We start from the raw sequence: 21,735 nt of genomic DNA, 5'->3' as shown, positions 1-21,735 counted from the left end.
GACCCTTAGGTTTCTACTACCCAATATAAATACAGCCTTCTTACCAGATGAACATAGAAGATTTTCTTGGGTTTTGTCCAGTCTGATGCCTTCTGCTTTTGCCTCTTGCTGCTGCAAGCCCTTCTTATGTGCTGTTTCATGTGCTTGAATTATGAAGCACGGTAGCAGCAAGGTGACTGGAAGAACTAACGCCATTTCTTCAGGGACCTTTTTTTTCTCTTCTGTTGTCACAGCTGAGATTCCAAACAGCTATTGCATGCATCAGGGAGGAAGCCAACAGGGAGAATGAAAATCTTAGTTGCTTCTAAAAATTTGGAACTATATGTCATGGGGATTTAGGCTTGTTAAGCCCAGAAATTCCCACTTCCCTGTGGGCAATAAAAATGAAACCTCTGTAAAAGGCCACCAGAAGTAAAAGAAAACAAAAATCCCTTTCTGTAAAACATGTTCAGGCAAGGCAGAGTTGGTTTTATGTAAGACCACTTAAAAAGATGAGTTCTAATATTTGAATTTCTACTTTTATTTAGATATGCTTAGCAATTCAGATAATGAAGATTTATTGATGGTCTTTTCTGCCTTGTCGGAGACAGTCTTGCTGGAGAATCATATTTGTATGGCTTTCTGTTTTTATTTCCACCTTCATTACTTTGGGCATCTGCATGGAAATGCAATCAGCTTTTCCTCAAAAGTTCAGCTGCTGTTGTTTCTTGCTTTTTCTGCTGCAGTCAGATTCTTTTGTCCACAGCATCACAATCACTTCCACAGCAACTAATTCTGTTCTGCCAGAAGCAGCTTTTTGGCAGGAGGTAAAAGGAAGAAGCAGAAGAAGCAGAGCAGGTCTTAAGGTACAAAGATCCTATTTTCATGAATCAGCTCTTTGTAACGGGGAGAGGACAGAAGTGCTGCAGTATTCAAAGACAGAGCAGAATTGTCTCTCATATGGGTGTGTTAATTTTTCTCCTGCTATGATTTTCCTTCCTTTGAGATGCTCCAAAGTCTTTCAATCCAGTTGTTGCTGTGTTGCAGGAATGGAGTGGTAGGACTTAACACCTTGGCTTATGGAGATGGTTCTAGTGTCTGGAGGAGAGCCGCTTCCAAGTGATGCAACCAAAACATGACAGTCAGTATGTTGAGAATCTGTGCTTGTCCAAAATAGTTTCCAGCAAGCACACAGATCCTTTGGCAGTCTTAAGGAGAAAAGTTCAATATCGGTGAATTAATGAGAGCCCTCCCTGTCTTTGTCGCAGTTCCTCGGGAGACATCTGGTACTGCTTCTCCCTTGTGTAGGGTCAGATATAACACTTTTCGTCTGAAGTAAGTATAAAAGAAATAGGAGGAAGGTATGGGAAATCCTGGGGCTAGGTAGGAAGAGAGGTAGGAAATGTTAATGAATGCAGCCATGCTGATGTCTTTCTTGGAGAAAGAGAAACAGGCGAGCTGCCCTTGCTTTACACTTGCTTAAAGATGTAGTTGTCCCACCGTGAATATAAGTTTCAGTCCCTGGTTGCGTGACCTGTAGGTGCCTGATCTTGCTGTCATGTTTTGTATTCTCTGTCTTCAGTGCCCATTCCCATAGCATCTAAAGGCCTCTAGATGAAAGCCATAAAAGTGCAGTGGTGAGCCTGTGCATGACGTGAAATTGTGTAACAGGGGAAGGGCTTAGGATAAGGGTAATATCTTGAAGGGACAGGTGCCATGTCTGTGAAATCTGCATGCCTGACTCGGCAGACACTTCACCTTCCTGGTGCTGCTGGTTCAGTGCTTTTCATTAGCAATGAAACCTTTTGTAAAGAAGAAGAAATCTCTCAGAGGACCCCACCAGCTGCATTCAGAAATCATCTTTCCTCTAGCAAACACTGGGGTGCTCAGAGCCTTTCCCAGATACGTTACCTGCAGATTTGTTCGCTATCCCCCATGCTGCATCACTTACTGTCCTCCCCCCTTCCAGGCACAGGGAGCTCAGAGGGTTTGTGGAGATGAGAGGTGGCTGAGGTCAGGAATGGTGTCATACTTCTGTTTCCCCTCCAAGCTGCTAATGTATGCTTCTGGAGAGCCATACGAACTGAGTAATTACTGAATTACGGCTAGATCAGAAGTGGTGACCTCAAAGACAGAGGGAGACTCTCCATCTCCATTTGTCAGTCCTCTCGGGGTCAGAAAGACCTTTTTTCTCTGGGATCTGGGAGAGTGGGGAAGGGGCTGTGCAAGGTAAGCCTCACTTACATTAAGGCATAACAGGGAAAAACATTTGCTTTAGCCATTGCAGAATTCATGTGCAGTAGGAGTGTCAACATTGCTTGCATGTGTGCACTGACAGCAGCACTGGTAGGAGCAATGGCACTAACCCTGAGGGCTACTTAGGGGGCTTTATTTTGCTCAGAATCTCCCACCCACCATAGAGGAGGGTGCCAAGTCTTGAGGCCCTTTTCCTGCCTGTCTCTGCCTTGTTTGTGCCTCTGTCCTCAAAAGCTTTCTGATTAGGAGGTGGCAGGAAGGGTTTCTGGGAGGAAATGGGCAGGATTTGGAAGATTTCTGTTGTGGTAGTACCACAGTGGCTCTGTACAATTATGGCTGAGCTGATTTTCTTGCACTAAAAGCAGAGACTTCAATCTTTCTTTTGACTGTGGTGTAGTGCATCGGCTAAATTTACAGCACTTACTCTCTGATGATGGAATGTATTTGCTGGAAATTACGTGCAAACCTGTTTAGTTCGTTGCGTTGATTGTAAAATTGATGCTTTAAGGTTTTTTTTTTGTAAGTAACCATTTTTGGCCTTAAATCTCTGGTTTTTTTTTCTTTTCAAAATTGAAGGGTGATTTACTTATAAGTTGCTTTAAGAGCTTATAGATGCTACTGATGACTTTACCCTGAAGCAGAAAAGCTTGCATGAGTGTTGGATTCCCACTCTTGATAGTGCGTTTGCAGAATTGAAGCCCTGGTAGTATGATGGGGTTACTTTCTTCATTTGTCCTAATAATGTTTTATTTATAATTTTTTTTTTTTTGTAACTGATGGTGGTCAAGTAAGTAGTTGTCACTGAATGGCCAAGTCGGAAGGTTGAATTTTTTCCTTCTGAAAAGAAAATGAAATGTTCAGTGGCTAAGAAAAACTTGGTGATGTGAACAAGGTGTACTAATGACAGTGGTTTTTCATCCGAAGTCTGCAGACAGCCAAAAATTAGTTTCTGAGAGAATGAAATTATCCATTAAGCTCAGTGGGGCTGTATATTGAAGCCTGATAGATCACTTTGAAAGCTGCAAAGGATATGGCGTCTATGCTTGCGTGATATTTAACTAATACAGTTTTGATAGCTTTGTTTTCATTCTGCACTTTTATTGACCCTCTGTATTACCAGTGATGTCTACTGTACTGCAACAGCTGACAATAGTATGAATTTGCCTGTAATTTATAGCACGATTTCTTTTAAAACTTCATTTCATCCTTTAAAATCAGCCGTGTACTTTTGAGCTTGTAAATATTGAGCAACTTGTGTTGTATTTCCCCTGTAACGCCTATAAAATAATCATTAGTGGAGATGTGGAATGCTGCTGTGCACCAGGCTAGAGATCTAGGTATTTAAGTATGCTAATTCACTTATTTTTGGTCCTTTGAAAAGTATTTGAATTAATGAATGTTCACTGTCCTTGTAGTTTTATAGCGCTTTTTTGAGCTTTTTACAAAACTTTTGCTATCTATGCTGCAACTTCATTTTGGACATTAAGTGAAAATAACAAGCTTATCTAGATAAGCTGTGCTCTCGCAGTTTTGTATATACCAAAGGATTTTACCTTAAGGTAAGTTTAAGTTTAGCTTAAGTTAGAGCGCTCCAAGCACTCCTGCCTTATAAATCTACATAAAGGATCGACCTCAATTGATGCTTCACTTCAAAATCAGAAAACAGATAATGGAAAATCAAATTATAAAAACCTTATCGAGTTCCCCCACCCCATTACAGCTTTTATCACAGTCCGGGATCCCCAGGGGGAATGCTGCTCTAACCAAGCTCTTCGCATGCCATGGCAGTCAACAAGATTAAAGCTGTTTCCTACTACAGCAACCTCGCGGCTTGTCACAGGGAGTGTGCTGTCGGAGCCTCTTCTCCAGGCAAAGGAAGCGATGACCTCCACCTCCCGTGAGCGAAGCACCGAGCCTTAAATACTACATGCAAATGGGCGGCCAGTGTTAAGGAGAGCAGGGGTGTGCTGCGCTGCGAGAGCAACAGGGCAGTGCCTGTGTGCTCCAACTGCAATTCCCAGGGAGCTGATGTGGAGCACGTCACAGTAATTTCATCGGAAGGAGATAAGGCATAGATAACAGCAGTAGACTTCCCTCTGAAAGGAGCCATTGCCTGTTGAGTCCAAAAAGGAGCAGGCAAGTCTTTCCTGGATAATCCTGATGCACAATTGCCTGGCCAGCAGCTCGGAGTCCCTAACATCCAGGAATTCTTAACTTGAAAGACACATGGTAGAAGCACGTGTAATTGTTGTCTGCTCTGGTTGTTTTCCCCAGACTACTGGCATCATTGCAGCCCTATCTAGATGGAATTCCAGCCAGCCTCCGAATTATTTTTGACAGATAACACATGGTACAAGATGTGGTGGTTCATATTTATTTTTCATAAAAAGCAAGTCACCTGTGGAGGAGCCATCAGTGAAGTTGTCAACTGGCTGTGCTTACAACAGTCCTCAGCAGTTCATTGCTTTTTGGATGAGCTATGAGCAGGGGCCTTCTCTCGGAATACCTCTTGCTGAGGATGTGGGAAACAAAGCTTGGGAAACTGTCGTATCTGCTCAGTAAAGTTCCTCGCAAAGCAAGTTTTAAATGATGCTTGAGCTTTCCCTGCCCAGCACTTGGAGCTTCACAGGCTGCCAGCCTCCTCCTGCATTTTCACGTGAAATGCTCTCAGTGGCAGATGGAGGAAACTGTAGTGTCATATAGAGCTTCCTTTGCTGGCATGCAGGCTTAAGTGAAGGAGGTGATGATTTGACAGGTGCTGCATCTTTGCTCTTAAGCTGCCCCCTCCACCAGTCTCCTTGCCCCCTCACCCTTAACCCCAAAAAGTAATGAATCATCTGAAAAAGGCTTAATCGTTTCCCCAGCAAGGAAGTGCAACTGGACCCACCGGGCTCCCAAAAGCAAGGCCAGGAGGGCGCTCGGAGGGAGGGCTGGCGGTGCCGCTCCTGGTGGCCCGGGCGGTGCGGGGCTGGCGGGGCACTGCGGGGGCAGGAGAGCCCGGGCCCCGCCGCCTCCATGTTGTGTACAGAGCTCCCCGCGGCTCCGCTGAGGCAACTCTGGTTCGGGGGCCGCCCGGGTGTGCGGCCTGACCGCCGGCTCGGAGGGTGCTCTAGGGCTCCGCGCCGGTGGAGCGGCTTCCCAGCCCCCTAGCAGGAGCCCTCCCAGCCCGGCCACCGCTGCCGTGCGGGGAGAAGCGAACAAACGGGCCAAAGCCGGTTCTTGAAATAGCTTGGGGGCGGGAGGGCAGTACTGACGAGGAGAGGGAAGCGGTGCCTCCCCGCGCAGGCGGAGCGCGGCCGGGGTCGGGCCGGGCGTGTCCCGGTGCCGCCGCAGGGGCGGGGGCGGGCGGCACGCGCGCCAGGCGCGCCTCGCCCACGTGCTCCCGGCGCGCGGGAAGGGGGAGCGGGGGGGGGGGGGGAAGTGTGGCGCGCGGCCCCTTTAAGCGGGCGCGTGGTGGTGGGAGGGGCGGCGGCTTTCTCGCGCCCGCCGCCGCCGCGCGCGCAGGCACGTCCCTGCACGCGGGGGCGCGCGCGCACGCGTCGCTCCCCCTCCCCTCCCTCGCGCTCCCATCCCTCCCGCGCCCGGCCCGGACCCGCCGCCTCGCGCCGCCGTTCCCGCTGGCGCGCGCGCTGGCACCGCCATCGGGCGCCGCCATTGGCTGGCGGGGGTCAGGTGACCCCGTGTTATTTCCTGTGTGTGTGAGGTGCGGGTGAGGGAGCACGATGGGGCCGGACGCCCCCGCGCCCCCGCCCGGCCCCCGCACCCACACCCGGGCCCGCTGCCCCCGCTGCTGAGCCGCCCCCGCCCCGCCCGCCGCGGCGGGGGCGCCGAGCACGGCGGCGGGGGGGGGGGGGTCTCAGGTAAGGGGCGACCGCGCTCGCACGGGCTGGGTCGGTGTGTGCGGGAGGCCTCGGAAGGGAGCGCGGCTCCTGGCGGGGGAGGCCGGGGCTCCCCGGGCATGTGAGGGCTCATCCGTGAGTTGGGTGAGCGCAGGGTACGAGGAGGGCTTGTGAAAGGGCTCTTGGGAAGTTTATCCTTCTTCACCTCCCCCTTTTTCTTTAAAGAAAAAACTGTTTGTTTACGTGTGTTCAGAGAGGCCCTCCTGTTGCGTGGTGAGGTGCCCACCTGTTTTCCTGCCCCGGAAGAATGGTCTTGTGCAAGAATTGTGAAGTTTTTGTGTGAATTGGTGCTTCTGCTCAAGGGATAAACGATTAAAACTGTTGGAGGGGATGGGTGCACCATGTGCTCCAGTTGCAGTAGGTGGACGGGTTGTTTTGGGAATGTTTAAGGTTCGCAGCGCTTTTCTGCTTTGTGGAGGCTCAGTGCAGCGTTGTTCATCTGAAGAGATAATCAGGATATAACTGTGTTTGGGCTACCCAGAGGATCAGATTGTCTTTTGTTAATGCTGCTTACTTTGCTACAAGTTGTGTTTAGGACTGCAGTTGGAAGTTATTTTTCCTTACCTTGAGGGAAGACTTAAGAGAAAGTTATGTAACCCAAGTGTTTTAACCTATGTATCAGAGCTGTGTAATGGCTCTGGGACTCTGTTATTAAGTTGCAAATAAGAGCACGTTTGCGTGTGAATCAACAAACGATTGTCTATGTGAGTAGATTTGGCACCACCAGAATCCTTTATTTCTTGTGTATACTGTCTTTTCCATAACCTTCCCCCTACATTAAAAGGGCAGGCAGATTGATTAAACTGCAGCATTATTTCCTTTACCATTCCAGTTTGGGTTAAGTCCTCCTTTGAAAACAAAAGAAAAATAAGAGGTACACCTGTGAGGGGATTGAGTTTCAGAGCTTTCTGTGTTTGGGTTAGCATTTTGAAAGCTATTCACGTCTGTGTCGCTTGTTGCCATCTGTTGATGCATCCATGGGTAATTCTTTGGAGCGTTTGATTTTTAACATGCTTCCTGACCAGTAGGTGTGCATGGAGCAGTTGGATCACCTCTATACCCAGACTTTGTAGAACAATAAAGTGACTGGATGATGGAGATACAGCAGCCTCTGGGTTAGGTTTGTAGCACGTTGGCTGAACTTAATTCAAGAAGAGCTGATTTCTTTCATCTGTTTTTTGGGCTGCTTTTTGGTAAGATAACTTTGTTTTTTGAGGCTTATAGATGAGTATCACATAGCATAACCAAGTCCATTTGGTTAAGTGTATGTGATAAATAGTTTTTAGTATTGTTGTTTGTGAAGTTCCATTTGGCTGAAGTGTTTTGGGGTTTTTTTTTCCCTTAAATCTACATCTTTAAATAGGGTTTCATATTTATTTGTTCACTTTAAATTGAGTTGTTTGAAGCTGTATTATTTCATCAGTTGTCTCTGCATTAGATTCAGTTGGCATATAAAAAGGCAGCTGCATTAACATGCTGCAGAAAGAATTGCTATTAAAAACAGGAAAGAGATATTTATTAGTTTGGTCATCTGTCTCTTAAACTTTGTTAATATTACAAGGAGAGGAGAATAGTATTGCCTCATTTCTGTAAATTGTTGGTACATGAAATGGATATTTTTGAATGTTCTGGTTAAATTAGTAGGCAAGCTACTATGCCTTCTGAGTGGGAGTATGACAACACCTTTTATATAAAATATATGACTTGCTACTCTACTCTTCTAATGCTTATAGTTTTGGGATAGCTTTTGGACTTTGTAATATTAGACTTAAACATCTGGTGGGAGGTCTTTAGATCTTCTTGCAGGTTTGGTATTCTTCAGACTACTTAGCTTTAAGTCTCTTAGCATCCTTTCTAGTAGAATTTTATGTGTTTTGACACGATTTTGAGCTTTGACCTCTAAATCAGGTTTCAGAGGCTTTGGGATTGATGAAACATGCATTTTTGCTGAAATGTATAGTTTAAGATACCTTTGCAGCCTGGAGCAGGTTAATCATGGTTCCCGAGCAGATTTGTTATTAGCAACTTTAACAGGAGGTCAGGAATTTTGTTTTTGTTGTTGTTCCTTTTCTTTGTTACTAATGCTTCATTAAAAAGGCTGGAAATGAATTTTTATTAAAGGAGAAAATCTGTTTCTGTAATGCATAAATAAGAACTAAAGGTTTTTCAAATGAAACAGAAAACTTATTTGTGTATTGTAAAGGAGACCTTTTATTGTCAGAAAAGGCTTCCTTAATCTTTAGTGGAAGAAATGAGGAGGTATTAACCTGTTCACTATATTTTAAAGGATACTCAGATTAAATTTAAAGACTTAAAAAGGTGTAAGCAAAAACATGCTTTTTCCTTTTTCGTATGGTTTTTGCCTATAATTCGTACATGTCTAAAGCCTGTGGGACAAAGCGAAATGTGTAGCGTTTGAGATTTTTCCCCTTTCCCACTTCCTGTGGAAATGTGTGCAAAGATGACCTTTTGGGCTCTTGGTACAATGTTAAAAAGAAAATCATTGCCTAGTCCGTCTCTCCCTTCCTTTTTAGGTCATGTTTAACTAAAGCACCCATGAAGCACAGCAAAATGGCAGCAGTGCCGCTCTTGGAAGGGTCCCTCCGTAAGAGCTGTATTGCACAGTTCCTGTTGCTATTCTACCAGCTTGGCAGGTTTCTCTCTGGAGTGAGGGCATAATATGTAATAAGCTGGAACAGTTTTATGCTGCTTGCTTGGATTCCCTGTAATTTTAGATAAGGGTATATTTAAGAGTTTATAGCTGGCTGTGCATACCTTGCCTTTTGACACAGGGTATGCCAGATCTCTGTTTGGGTGGGATAGCTTTTTAATTAAAAGATATGTTTATTTTTTAATACTCTGTTCAGTTATGTTTTATACTTATGAAGGGTATTAGGCTAATGTTTTGGGAACCTGAGATTTTTTAACTTCAAAAGATTTAGTAACATTTTTGGCAGTGCTGGTGTCTCAGGCTTCAGTGTGTACCGTAACTGACCGTGTGAGAATTTGTGTTACTTAATCTTGTGGTTGGCCTCCAGAAATTGTTGTACATAATCTTTCCTGTCTTGAAGAGCCAACTAATGTGCTGATTTGTTGATGAAGACTGGACTGAGACCAACCAACTCTTCCCATTCAAGAAATTAAACTGCACTCCGATAGCAAAAGGTGGTTTTTATTGACTCTCTTGGTGAGATTGCTCTCAAAATAATGTTTTGCTTTCCAGTTTAGCTTTTGGACTTTTAAAATAAAAAAAAAGGCTGTCTTAAGTATTTAAAACCCCTTTTAATAGTGTTGATATGCTATGCAGAATTTTCTTAATTGTAGAAACTGTTTAGTGTTACTGATAGAGAACACAAACATAGTGTAAGCAGAGGTTTATACTTATCTAAAATTATGCAGAAGAGGCTGTTCCTGTAGTGGAATCTTGATGTGCAATTCTGTTTCTATCAAACTTTTCTTATTAAAAAAAAAAAGAAACAAAAGTTGGTACAGTTATTCCCATGACTCGTGTCTCCTTCCTTACAGTTTTTGAGTAGACTTTAGTCTTGACTGAACTGGAAAAATGGGAGATGTCTTAGCTGTGTACAGCACTGTTGGTACATCAGTGTCACACTAGTGTCTACCTACACCACTCCTTGGTTAGTTCAGCTGAGCCTTTCCACTGCTGATTACCACTAAGATAGGTATTGATTTGTTTGGGGACACTTGGAAAAGCAAATTGTGTTCTTCATTATGCATGTACATGCATTTCCTTTCTCTTTAAAAAAAGGAGAGGAGAAAAATAAAAAGCTACATCCAAAGACTTGAAAGTTAAGGCTGACATGTAATCAAAAGTGGATTCTGTTTAGCCTTACTGGAGGATAAGATCAGCTCTAGGTGTTCTAGAGTCTTGTGATATGCTGCCTATTTGCCTTTGAAGACAATAAATGTGAGAACTGAATTTTACCTATTGAACTTGTTTGTGCTGCGCTTGTGAACCACAGCACAAGCAGTCAGACTTTCAGTTTTCACCTGGATACAAAAGAGCAGTCATGTTGCAGTAAGATTTCTGTTTTTTCCTGCCTCTTACCCAGTGATTCCTCAAGAACAGAGTAAAGAATTGGTAGACAAAAGTGCAACCATCTTCTTATCAGCTCAACCTGGAGACTGAATACGCGTGTGGTTTTTCCAGTGTTCTTTGTGTTTGTAACCTGTGATGATATTAGGAGAGTGGAAGAAATGTTGCCAGGTTCTTTGTGGGAGAACCCTGGCTTGAGTCCCTTTGAGATTTGATCTGCTCTCCATTTGGGAAGCCCATTATTTCTTGCCTGCATTGTGATGCAACAAATACAAAAAAGCTAGGAAAATTACTTTCCCCCCCACCTCTTCACTGCAAGCACGCAGGATATCTGTGTTCATACCAATAACTGTGTACAGAATCATTGTGTATTCAGTGCTGGAATATGATGATTTATTTTGTAGTATTTTACTGATATGAACTCAGTCATCTAATTGCTAGTAAATTGCAAATCATAAACAGAACCCTCTGATGAGCTCTGATAAGAGCTCAGTACGTATCTAGAAATTGTATGGGGAGCCACTATGCTAGAAGCCATAGAACAGTTTATTGGAAGTATTGTTCATATCACTCTTCCTGTATTATGTGCTGCAAACTGTTGTTGATAGCTTTTAACTGATCTGAAGACTTGGTATTAGCAGAGCTGGCTGAATGGCTTGTGTCCATATACAGCATCATTAATGACTGTTAAAAACATACCTAAAACTTATTAGCTGAAAGAAAAATATGCGCTGTCACACTTGCCAGAACAGGAATAAACCATCGTACGCCATCATGAAATGTTGTTAATCAGCCTCCAATACAGTATCCTTACTTTGCTGTTACCTGTGGTCAAATGCCTGGATACACTTGAATTTCCATGAGATTTGATTAGTCCAGCAGTGTTTTCTATGAGTAGACGTTCTGGAATAATGGGAGTGCTATATGTGACTTTTTAAAATTAACATAAATGGTTATATGATAAATGTAGTGAATACCATGTGATCAGCATTATGCTGTCTGCTGGAAATACAAAACAACAGGGCAGAAACAGTCTAGGAGGTTCCTGGAGTGTGGGGCAAATAACATCTGACACAGCTGGTGAATGAGACAACTAGGGAAGGCAGCTGCTGGACCTGTTGTCTGTGAACAGAGAAGCACTGGTGGGTGGTGTGATGGTTGGAGGCCAACCTGGGCACAGCAATCACAAAATGATAGTTTTCAGTTCTTGGAGAAGTAAGGGAGGGGGCTCAGCAGAACTGCCACCTTGGACTTCCAGAGAGCAGAGACGCTGGCTTGTTTAGCAGCCTGGTTGACAGAGTCCCTTGGGAGGCACTCCTGAAGGGCAAAAGAGTCCAAGGAAGGCTGGACATTCTTCAAGAAGGAAATCTTAAAGATGCAGGAGCGAACTGTCCCCATGTGCTGAAAGACGAGCCAGCAGGGCAGAAGACTGGTCTGGCTAAACAGAGCTTTGGCTGGAACTTGTGGAGAAAAAACTCATGGAGTTATGACCTTAGGAAGAAGGGGCAGGCAACTCAGAAGGACTGCAAGGATGCTGTGAGATTACACGGAGAGAAAATTAGAAGGATCAAAACCCAACTGCAACTTAACCTGGCTATTTAATCTGCCATGAAAGACAATTAAAAAATGTTTCTATAAATACAGTAGCAACAAAAGGAGAGCCAAGGGGAATCTCCATCTTTTATTGAATGTGGGGGGGAAACACAGTGACAAAGGATGAGGAAAGATGGAGATGCTTAATGCCTTTTTGGCTTAGTCTTTAACAGTAAGACCAGTTGTTCTCCGGATATCCATCCCCCTGAGCTGGAAGACAGGGGTGGGGAGAAGAATGAAGCCCCCATAATCCAAGGGGGAATGATTAGCAACCTGCTACACCACTTAAAAACACTCAAGTCTGTAGGGCCAGATGGGATCCACCCAAGGGTACTGATTGAGCTGGCAGAAGAGCTCACCAGGCCTTTTCCCATCATTTACCAGCAGGGCTGGCTACCCAGGGAAGTCCCATTTGACTGGAAGTTGGCAAATGTGATACCCCTTTGCAAGAAGGGCTGGAAGGAGGATCCAGGGAACTACAGGCCTGTCAGCCTGACTTCCATGCTGGGGAAGGTTTGGAACAGATCTTGAGTGTCATCACATGGCACGTATGGGACAACCAGGCAGTCAGGCCCAGTCAGCACGGGTTTAGGAAAGGCAGGTCCTGCTTGACCAGCCTGATCTCCTATGACAGGGTGACCTGCTTAGTGAATGAGGGAAAGGCTGTGGATATTTTCTTCCTGGACCTTAGCAAAGCTTTTGATACTGTTTCACCCCCCGAGAAACTGGCTGCTCGTGGCTTCAATGGGTGCCCTGTTTGTGGGTTAAAAAAACTTGCTGGATGGTCATTCTGGAGAGTGGTGGGGAATGGAGTTACATCCGGGTGGTGGTCGGTCACAAGTGGTGTTCCCCAGGGCTCAGTGCTGTGCCAGCCCTGTTTAATGTCTTTATTGATGGTCTGGGTAAGGGGATCGATGGAATGTACCCTCAGTCAGTTTGCAGACAACACTAAGCTGGGTGGGAGTGTTGATCTGCTGGAGAGTAAGAAGCTCTGCAGAGGGTTTTGTACAGCCTGGATTGAAGGACCAAGGCCAGTGATATAAGGTTCTACAAGGCCAAGTGCCAGATTCTGCACTTGGGTCACAACAGCCGCATGCAGCACTACAGGCTTGGGGCGCAGTGGCTGGAAAGCATTCCAGTGGAAAAGGTTCCGGGGGGCACTGGTTGACAGCAGCTGAACATGAGCCAGCTGTGTGCCTAGAAGGCCAATGGCATCCTGGCCTGTGTCAAATACAGTGTAGCCAGCCCTGTACACTGGTGAGGCCACACCTTGAATCTTGTGTTCGGTTTTGGGCCCCTCACTAGAAGAAGGACATGGAGGTGTTGGAACGTGTCCAGAGAAGGGCAGTGGAGCTGGTGAAGGGTCTGGAGCACAAGTCTTATGAGGAGCAGCTCAGGGACTTGGGAGTGTTTAGCCTGGAGAAAAGAAGGGTTGGGAGAGACCACTTCACTCTCTACAGCTACCTGAAAGGAGGCTGTAGCAAGGTGGGGTTCTGTTTCTTCTTCCAAGTGGAGTAACAAGCAATAAGACAAGAGGAAACGGACTCAAATTGCTACAGGGGACGTTTAAAGTGGATATTAAGAAATATTTCTTCACTAAAAAAGTGGTCAAAAATTTGGACAGGTTGCCCAGTGAAATGGCAGTCACGGTTCCTGGAGGTATAGACATGTAGATGTCATGCTTAGGGACATGCTTTCGTGGTGGCCTTGGCAGTGGCTAGGTAGGGGTTGGACTTGATAATCTTAAATGTCTTTTCCAACCTAAATAATTCTGTGACTCCATATAACAGTGTCTTTCCCTCTTGTTTCTCATTTTGCATTTGAAGAAAAAAGAATGTAGTAAACGTGTTCTGTCATATGGTGTAAATTTTGGTTTGCTGCTGCAGGTTTTCCCTATTTCATTTCATGTGTGTGAGGGTGGGGAGGTTTCCCTTCTTCTCCTTCTCCAACATATTTGCGTGAAATGTTGTGTACATCTGATTTTCTGAGGTTCTTGGTCCTGACCATACCTTGTGCATATTACTACATAAAAATGGTCTTTTAGATAGGTCTTGCTAAGTATAATAGATACAGATAAATGTAATAGATACTTAGCAGGCAGTAAATGAAATGAGGAAAATTGTTACAGAAGGAGGTAGCAGATTGTATTGCAGGGCGTTGCTGAGTGAGTGGCAGGTTCTCTTCTGTACTGTTGGAGAGCGGAAGTAGCAGGAGCATAATTTAGAATTCTCCAAAGTGATGCTGTTTATTTTGCATGAAAAAACTGATCTGTGCTATCCTTACCCCTTTCCATCCAAATCACTGCATTTTAATGGAGAAACATCTCATCCCATTTACTGTGAGAGTGCATAAAGAGAACTCTGCTGCAGAATCATTTGATTGCCAGCTGTGGCAGGGCATTGGTTTTGGGGATGAGCTGGGGGTGTCCACTGCAGTGTGGTGTCCTGCATTTCTACACTTCTGACTTCAGTCAAGTTTACTGCGGTTTGGGGAGCAGGGTGGTGACTCTTGCCTGCTGGTCTTTTTTCATTTTGCTTTGGGTACTTTTCTACATTTGGTATCTTGCACCTCATCTGGATATCTTTAGATACCTTCTCATATTCCAGTTTTCAGAGTCAAAACTGTGTTCTTTCTTGAGAATTGCTCAGTTGAGTACATGCTTTTTTTTGAATGATGGTAGTATCCTGCGATTATGATACAGAAATTTAACTTGTCATGTGTTTGTTTTGTTTATTTCCTTGTCTTTTTGGCTTGCAGAAATACAGCTTGTTGCATGTTTGAAAGATGGAATTTGCGGAAAACCAGAGGGGGATATATATATAATACAGCTGCTGAAAATAGCAAGGGGAGGAGAAGAGGTTAATTATATGTATACTCTATAGCCTAGTCAAAACCCTGTCAGAGTTGGTGGAAAAAGAAAACTTGAGTGAACCTGGGTCAAGCTCACCAGAGAAAGCAAATCTCTTAGCTCAGTGAGAAACAGTTTCCTTTTAGGATCTCCTAAAAGTGGATGGGAGGAGGATTTGGGAAATAAACTTACTTGTTTGTCCATAGAACTATAGTGTTTATAAAGACTTTGTTGGTCTGTGTTTACTCATGAAGTTTGTCATGATTGGCTCTGTGTGTTCATTGGCCTTCTGAAATAAGCAAAGGAGTAAGATCCTTTAGCTCAGTTGGTTAACAAGACTTAAAGAATTAAATCAGGAAAAATTCTCAAGGTGAAAGTCACTTTATTGCATCTTTCTAGCTGAAACAAGGTAGCAAATTTCAGTTTTTCTTAGAAAGTTGGTATGGTTTAGAGCAAGGGAGAAAAGAGCATCTTGCCTTTCTTCTCCTGTGATAGAACTCTAGGAGTACATTAGCATTATGAAATGATTCTACGTAATCCATCCTGTATGGTTGATGTTAATTGTCCCTCTTTATTTAGCCCCCTTATGAGGGGAGGCAGGGTGCAGAAAGAAAAAGTAGAGTCTTCTGCTTTTGTTTTTTCTCTCTTCCCTGGATACAGGATGAATGGCTGCAGGAACTCTTAAGAGAACAATGGGGCTGACTCTCAGAGTAGTGGACCATCTAAGCTCCCTCTGTCTTATTTTGAAATAGTAACTAGCATTTCCAAAAATTATGCTCAGAGTGCAGTGTCTTTGTTATCCTCCACTAATCTGTATTTACAGAGGTGTTCTTTCTTCTCTGGTGCTGGATTCATCCCTCCTCGTTGCTTTCAACTGCTGACTTCCCTCAGGATGTATGCTCTAGGATATGAGATGGAATACGTGCTGTGGAAGCTTTGTCCGTCAGCTCTCCAGCCTCAAACGCTGCCTGACACTATCACTGTGGTGATAGAGAAATCCTTTGGGGAAGGAGAAAGCTTTAAACCCTGGTTATGAGTTGTAGTTGTAGGTTGTTAATTTCTCTGAACTGCTTATGCACATTTAAGTTAATTTTGTGCCTGTGGTGTGGTCTGACTGCCGTTGTCACTCCCCCTGCCTTTGGCTGTGGCAGCAGGACTCAGAAGCCTGGAGTTAAGTGTCTGCGATTCAAAGTGACAAGGTACAGTGTCTTGTTTGTTGGTTACAGTGGCTTGAGTTTATACCATAGAATTTCAGACGTTTAACCAAGATGTGTTAGAAGTTTAATCACTTTATATGCATAAAGTTGATGTGGAAAGATTGCTTCTGGAAGGTTTTCATTGACTCAGTGGGGGAGCTGGTGAGAGGGAACCAATAAAAGTGCTTTAGGCCAAGGCTAAGTATAAACCTCAGGAGTTCTTAACTGTTTGCTCCAACACTGCAGTATGCTGCCTCCTCTCTGTCATCTGTCTGTTGGTTATGCCAGTGTAACTACAGAGGAAATGCATAATGGATGGTTCAGGAAACTGGTCCAATCTGAAAAATTCAAAGAAAATCTGCAGGGGTGGGGATGGGCAGATACATAGGAAGGAGGAAGAACTCCTTCAAATAGTCCTGCCTCTGAAGTAATCTCTCTGTTGACTTTCTTAAATTTATGAAGTTATTTTGTATTAATCACAATTGTTTCTCCTGAATCCATGTAACTGTGGATGTAGTCTTAGTCTCTCCCCGTTAGTCTCAGGAGACAACACTTACTGGAGGAATGGGTCTGCTTCAACTTTTGGCTTCATCATGAGGCAGATGCTGTGGAATCTAAAGTGTGGAGAAATGAGCAAAGTGACATTTAGAGGACATAGGTTGTAGGAGACAAGCAGAAGTGTTACTGAAGGAAAAGTTGTTGTTCCTCTAGTGTGAAAATCTTACAAATGCTTGGTATTTTTTTTTTTTTGAGGGCAGTTCAACCAGTTCCTATGTTAGAGAGAAGCCTTTTCTCAAACTTTTTATCAGTAAACATGATATGGCCTTGACTGTTTTGTTCTTAAGTGTGCCACAGCAGTAGTATTTGCAGACCTTCCACACCCAAATTGCTCTTAAATCTGCATTGATTTAGGGAGATGAAGTGCTGAATTCATAGGAAGAATGATAACCTTGGCTAGTGAAAATTGAAAGTGCTAAAGCTAAATTCCTTGTGTTATTTTAAAGGAACAAAAACTGTCTGTAAGAGCTTTGGAGGACATAAATTTTCGAGTACAGCTTTTCTGCAAATGGACAGTAATTCTTTAATTTGTTAGTTTAAGTGCATCAAGATTATATTTCTACCTGTTTTTAATGTTATTTCCTATAATGTAACTAGGTGGTATTATCCTTGACAATAGTTATATCCTAATCAATGGATATATATCTTATATACAGTGCATAGCCTGTATTGTAATAATACTTGCATGTAACTGATAGAGATTTTGTGTCAATGTACTTCATCTGCCTTGAGGAGTTCCTGGGAGTCTTAGTTACAGGTTCATTACACCAGGCATTGCAAAAAAAGAATAAAAAAATGTAATTGTATAGGCTACATTGAATAGAAAAGAAGGACGTGTATTACAGGTAATGTTTAATATGACCCTTACAAATATTCATCTTAGCAACTTGTCATAGTTTGAAGAGATAATGCATTTAGGACTTTAAAGGCAGGGGTTGCTGCATAGCAACTTTATGAATAAATTATAAAAGTTGCTTAAAAGTAATGTGTTAGGGTTTTTTTAGGTGGAGTTGTTTGGTTTTTTTTTTGAGGGGGGGGTGTTTAAGTGCTGTATAGTTCTGAGTATTTTTGGTACTGGCTAAATTTCTGCACTGAAAGTGGGAGCTTGGGCAGATAGAACCTGGAAACCTGCTCACACTTTTCTCCTTTCCTCTTGCAAATAATAATTGACTTCTCCTTTTCACTGTCTTCAGTTTTGTAACTAAAAGGTGAAGGTTTAGTGAGAGTTGTGATGTCTTTGCTGAGCCTCCAGTCTTGCATGTCTGAGGAGGTGAAGAGCAGAACAGAAGTTGTCCTTGAAGTGGTTGCTCAGATTTTGCTGTATTGCCAAAGCAGACATGATGTTTAACTGTTTGGAGACATTGGAGGTATGGACACAGGTGAATTTCCAATAAGAGGCACATAATGAGTTGTGAAACTTTTTAGAGGACTAATGAAGTGGGTTAGGATGTGCAATCAGCTGATTCGCAGCTTGGAGAAAAAAATTGAGGAGCTGAAGTTTCAGTATTATTTCATTTTGATGTTGGGAAGGGTTGTTTGACTACTGTGTAAAGATGAAGAGCCTTTTAAATATGAACTTCTGATTTCAAGTGCCCTTCAGTAGCCATGCCACTTAAGCAGTTCCTGCTGTGTCCGTTTTGCTGGTACAGATGTTTGTGTAATGATACAGTGAATGGATCTGTCAGGTCAGAAGTGGCTGTTCTCCCTAGCAGAATTTTCTCGACCATATCAGTTCCCTGATCTGACTTGGCAGCCTGAATGGCTGTGTTAACACCATAGAGGAGGCTGGACCTCTTAAGCTGGACTATAGAGGACTCACTCTGTATGTGAAACCAGAACTGTTGTTTTAATCTTTGACATAAAATAGAATCTGACTGATTTGCATAAGTTCTTAGTAAAATAGCAGTGTCTGCTAAAAATGTAGATGGATAACTTTCAGCAAGTGGTTGTTGGATTTTTGAAAGCTATTTAAGTGCATCTGTGCTGTTGATTGAGACTGAGAACCAATGGCATAATAATAAAATCAGATATATACAATTAGCCAAAATTCCGCTGAACTTTGTTCATTAGTTATATTTCTAGACATACATGTTTTCATAGCACTACAACTTTAATACTGGCTTACAACAGAAGTTTATCTTGTCAAACTTCTTTCTTCATGGTTAGGAATATGACTTTAACAGTACATTTCATTCAAAATGCAGAGCTAAACTAGAGATGGTATTTTAGTTTTATTCACTTAGTGAGTAAGGGAGACTTGCAAATACAAAAAAATCTGATTGTGTATTTTTAATTTGGTGCTATCCAAGTGGGGTTTTTAAAATATTTTAGGGGTGGGGGAAGAAATCAGCAGCCAAGTAATAGCCACATGCAACATTTGATTATTTTTTGTTGTTGTTTGTTTATGTGATGCCTTTTATTATAGCAGTTGAGTGCTCTGAATATGTCTGCTTACATCTCCCCTGTGAGATAGGAAGATGCACTGACTCAGGCTTACTAAAATTTTCTGTGGTCACCTAGGGAAATATATGAAAAAAAGAAGTGAATGTAGGATCTTATGTAGCACAGTAATCCCCAGAGCATTCCCCTCCCTCAACTGACAAAGCTCACTGTGCTCCTTCTGCCACGCTCATCTGTTCCTCACCCGTTCTGCGAGAACTTTAATTGTTCGGATTTAAGCTCATGCATACTGACTTTCTTAAAAGCTGTACAGATAGTTTGGTAAAGAAAGCACAGTGTCTCTGAGATGATGGAAACTAGTTACAATCCATTTGGCCAAGCTGTAACTCGTGTGAGGAGTTCTTTGGTGAAGGGTTTCACTAGGAAGGACAAAATTAAGCTGTGGGGTTTTTTTTTGGTCAAGACCAGTATTAGCACTGATTTGGAAGACACATTGCTAATACATGTTGTTATTATTAGACACTTAAGCATGTGTAACAACTACATATGGGTGTTTTTAAGGCATGCTGTGATTTTTTAGAATTATAAAATTCAGTCTCCAGTAACACAGCATTCTGGGTTTAATTTATTTTTTATATACTTTTCAAGATACTTTGTCTACTTCAGGTTAGCTATTTCAATAGGGTCTGGCATTCTCAGTGACAATTTGTTGCATACTGTTTCAACTTTGAGTGGTGTAGTAAGGTTTCTTTGATAGAATAAATCATAGTGGCTTGGTGAGAGGCAGATCTGACTGCAGTTTTCTCTGGAAGTGCAGTGGTGAATAAGACAATATCGGAAACACGACTTTTTGAAAGAGGTGAGCAGTGAGTGATACTGCTTGTACAAACTGGTGTCCTTTTGAAGTGCTTACTGTCTTAGTTTACTTCTATTTCACACTTAATGTTGAAAACCCGTTTTAAATAGTTTCCCTTTTAAAAAGGCATCAAATGTAGAAGAAATAAGTTACATCTCTTGCTTTGTTAAATGCAGTCATAGGTTTGATCCTTAAATTCATCTACTTATGCCATTTGTGGCTGATTTGCCTTCTCCTAAAGGCAGCAGACAGAGTAATGTTCCTCCAAAACTGAAACAAGGTCAGTCTATTCCAAACCATTGCTCAGGTGTGGAAGTAATAACTGTGTATCTGCAGCAATGAGGGTTAGCAGCTTAGCCTTGACGATGGAATGGTACTCAGTACATAGAAATCCTTTATTCCTGTATTTCTGGCTTAATTCAGAACGTGGGCATTGTTTACTCACAAAATACACCCCTGAATTGTTCATATTCAGGTTCTGGCTTGGTGGGGTTTTTTTTGGTTATGTGCGTGTTTTCTGCTAGTTTAAGAAGATACAGTGGGGAAGGACAAAAATGGTGATTTTTGCATTTTGTGTGAGTTGTGACTAGAAACGGTTGCAGATTTATGTGCATCTGTTATTTGCACAGGATTTAGCAAGTAAGTCTATTTTAATCAGAACCTTGGACACTCTATAACCTCCCAACTTGTTCATGTACATTTTTGACTATGGGAAATACTGTCTTACCGTTTGTCACCTGCTTGTAACTGCATTATCTTCCCCGATAGGCATGTGAGGAAGTGAGAGGCTTTTGACAGATCACTGGAGATATATTGCATTTGACTGCTGCCTGAGACTTCTCTGCACAGATGGATCGCAGTAGTCAACCCAAATCTAAAGAAAATTTAACGAAGCGGAAAGACCTCACTTATGTCCTAGAGAATGAGCTGGTGGTGGCTTCATTTGTTCCTTTATAGACTTATTGTTAAGAATTAGGCGTATCCCCACACTATTTTGGTTTTTAGCTCACTTCTTATGAGCTCTCTCTAGTGATGCACTGCTGTGTTAAATAAGAAGATGTGGGCAGCTGTCCTGTATTTGCCCAGTCTTTGATAATCAGGACTGTGATTTATGTATCTTTTAAAAAAGTGTATCACAGTATATTGCAGAAGATCATTTCACATAGTAATCTTGGAGTGGGAGTACTGATGAATTCTGTTAATCAGCAGTGGTTGGGGCATTCTGATATTCATGGAGGAACTACTGAAAGATGTTTACATGCCGTTGACTAATATTTGATAATCTTGCTCACAGAGGGGTCACAATGCAGTAGCTCCGTATTTTGAGGAACTCCTATGTTAAGAAAGTTCTGTAAGGCTTTTTCAAATGATTAAGAAACAAAATCTGCATTGTAGATGTGCTTAAAATTAGGTTAACGTGGAGACGGTGAGTTGAAAGACTACCTGAAATAACTTCAGAAGTTTCACAAATAAATCTGAGATACGGATAAGAGGACCTATTGCTTCTCTCTATTTGAGACTTATGTGCAGTGATTCTGTAAGTGAGGCTATTTCTTTATCAGCCACACAAGCTTGTAATATGCTTCCTTTGTTCCTGCCAAGTTGAAGGCAAATTTTGATTACTGGACTATTGGGGAAGAAACAAATGTGTTGGAGCAGAGTGAAACTGCTTAGCCTCGTGAATGTAGTCTGTAATCTCTAGATGGATATGCTTAGATGACTCTACAGCTACAGGCTATAAATACTTCAGAATCATGCAGCTTTACTGAGAGAGCTGGATGCATGTGTAGAGAGAGTGTAGGTGTGATACTGGAGTAGTGAAAGCTGTGCCAGAATCTTACCTTCCCTTTGAATAAATGAGGAAGGCTTTGGATGTTGTGTGTGTTGGAAAGTACTGTAAAAGTGTGTAATTTGTGGCTGTTAATAGAGTGCTTTTTTGGAGGTAGGACTTTGTCCTTTCTGTTGGGGTTGGGATTATAGATGTGTGCCACCATTATGGGGTTTTTATATGAGTGTGTTGCAGTCTCTAGTCGACAGCTGATTTATCGTTCCTGTGTATGGAGCAGTATGTACCAGCTGAAAATATTTTCTTT

General features: G+C 42.8%; 1 protein-coding gene across 7 annotated transcripts in view; it reads left to right on the top strand.

Annotated features, from left to right (window-relative positions):
- Positions 1-21,735, top strand: part of TCF20 (transcription factor 20) — a 130,188-nt gene that overhangs the window by 58,280 nt on the left and 50,173 nt on the right. Inside the window, exon 1 of one of the 7 annotated variants that reach the window (XM_064656679.1) lies at positions 5,922-6,095. The exons of the other annotated variants lie outside the window; for them this stretch is intronic. The gene's annotated coding sequence lies outside the window, so the exon portion shown is untranslated. Of the gene's footprint in view, positions 1-5,921; positions 6,096-21,735 lie in introns of those variants that run through there. 7 annotated transcript variants of the gene reach the window in all.

The sequence above is a fragment of the Pseudopipra pipra genome, chromosome 5, assembly GCF_036250125.1.
Source record: "Pseudopipra pipra isolate bDixPip1 chromosome 5, bDixPip1.hap1, whole genome shotgun sequence".
Taxonomy (NCBI): Eukaryota; Metazoa; Chordata; class Aves; order Passeriformes; family Pipridae; genus Pseudopipra; species Pseudopipra pipra.
This window is presented reverse-complemented; position numbering and strand designations above follow the sequence as displayed.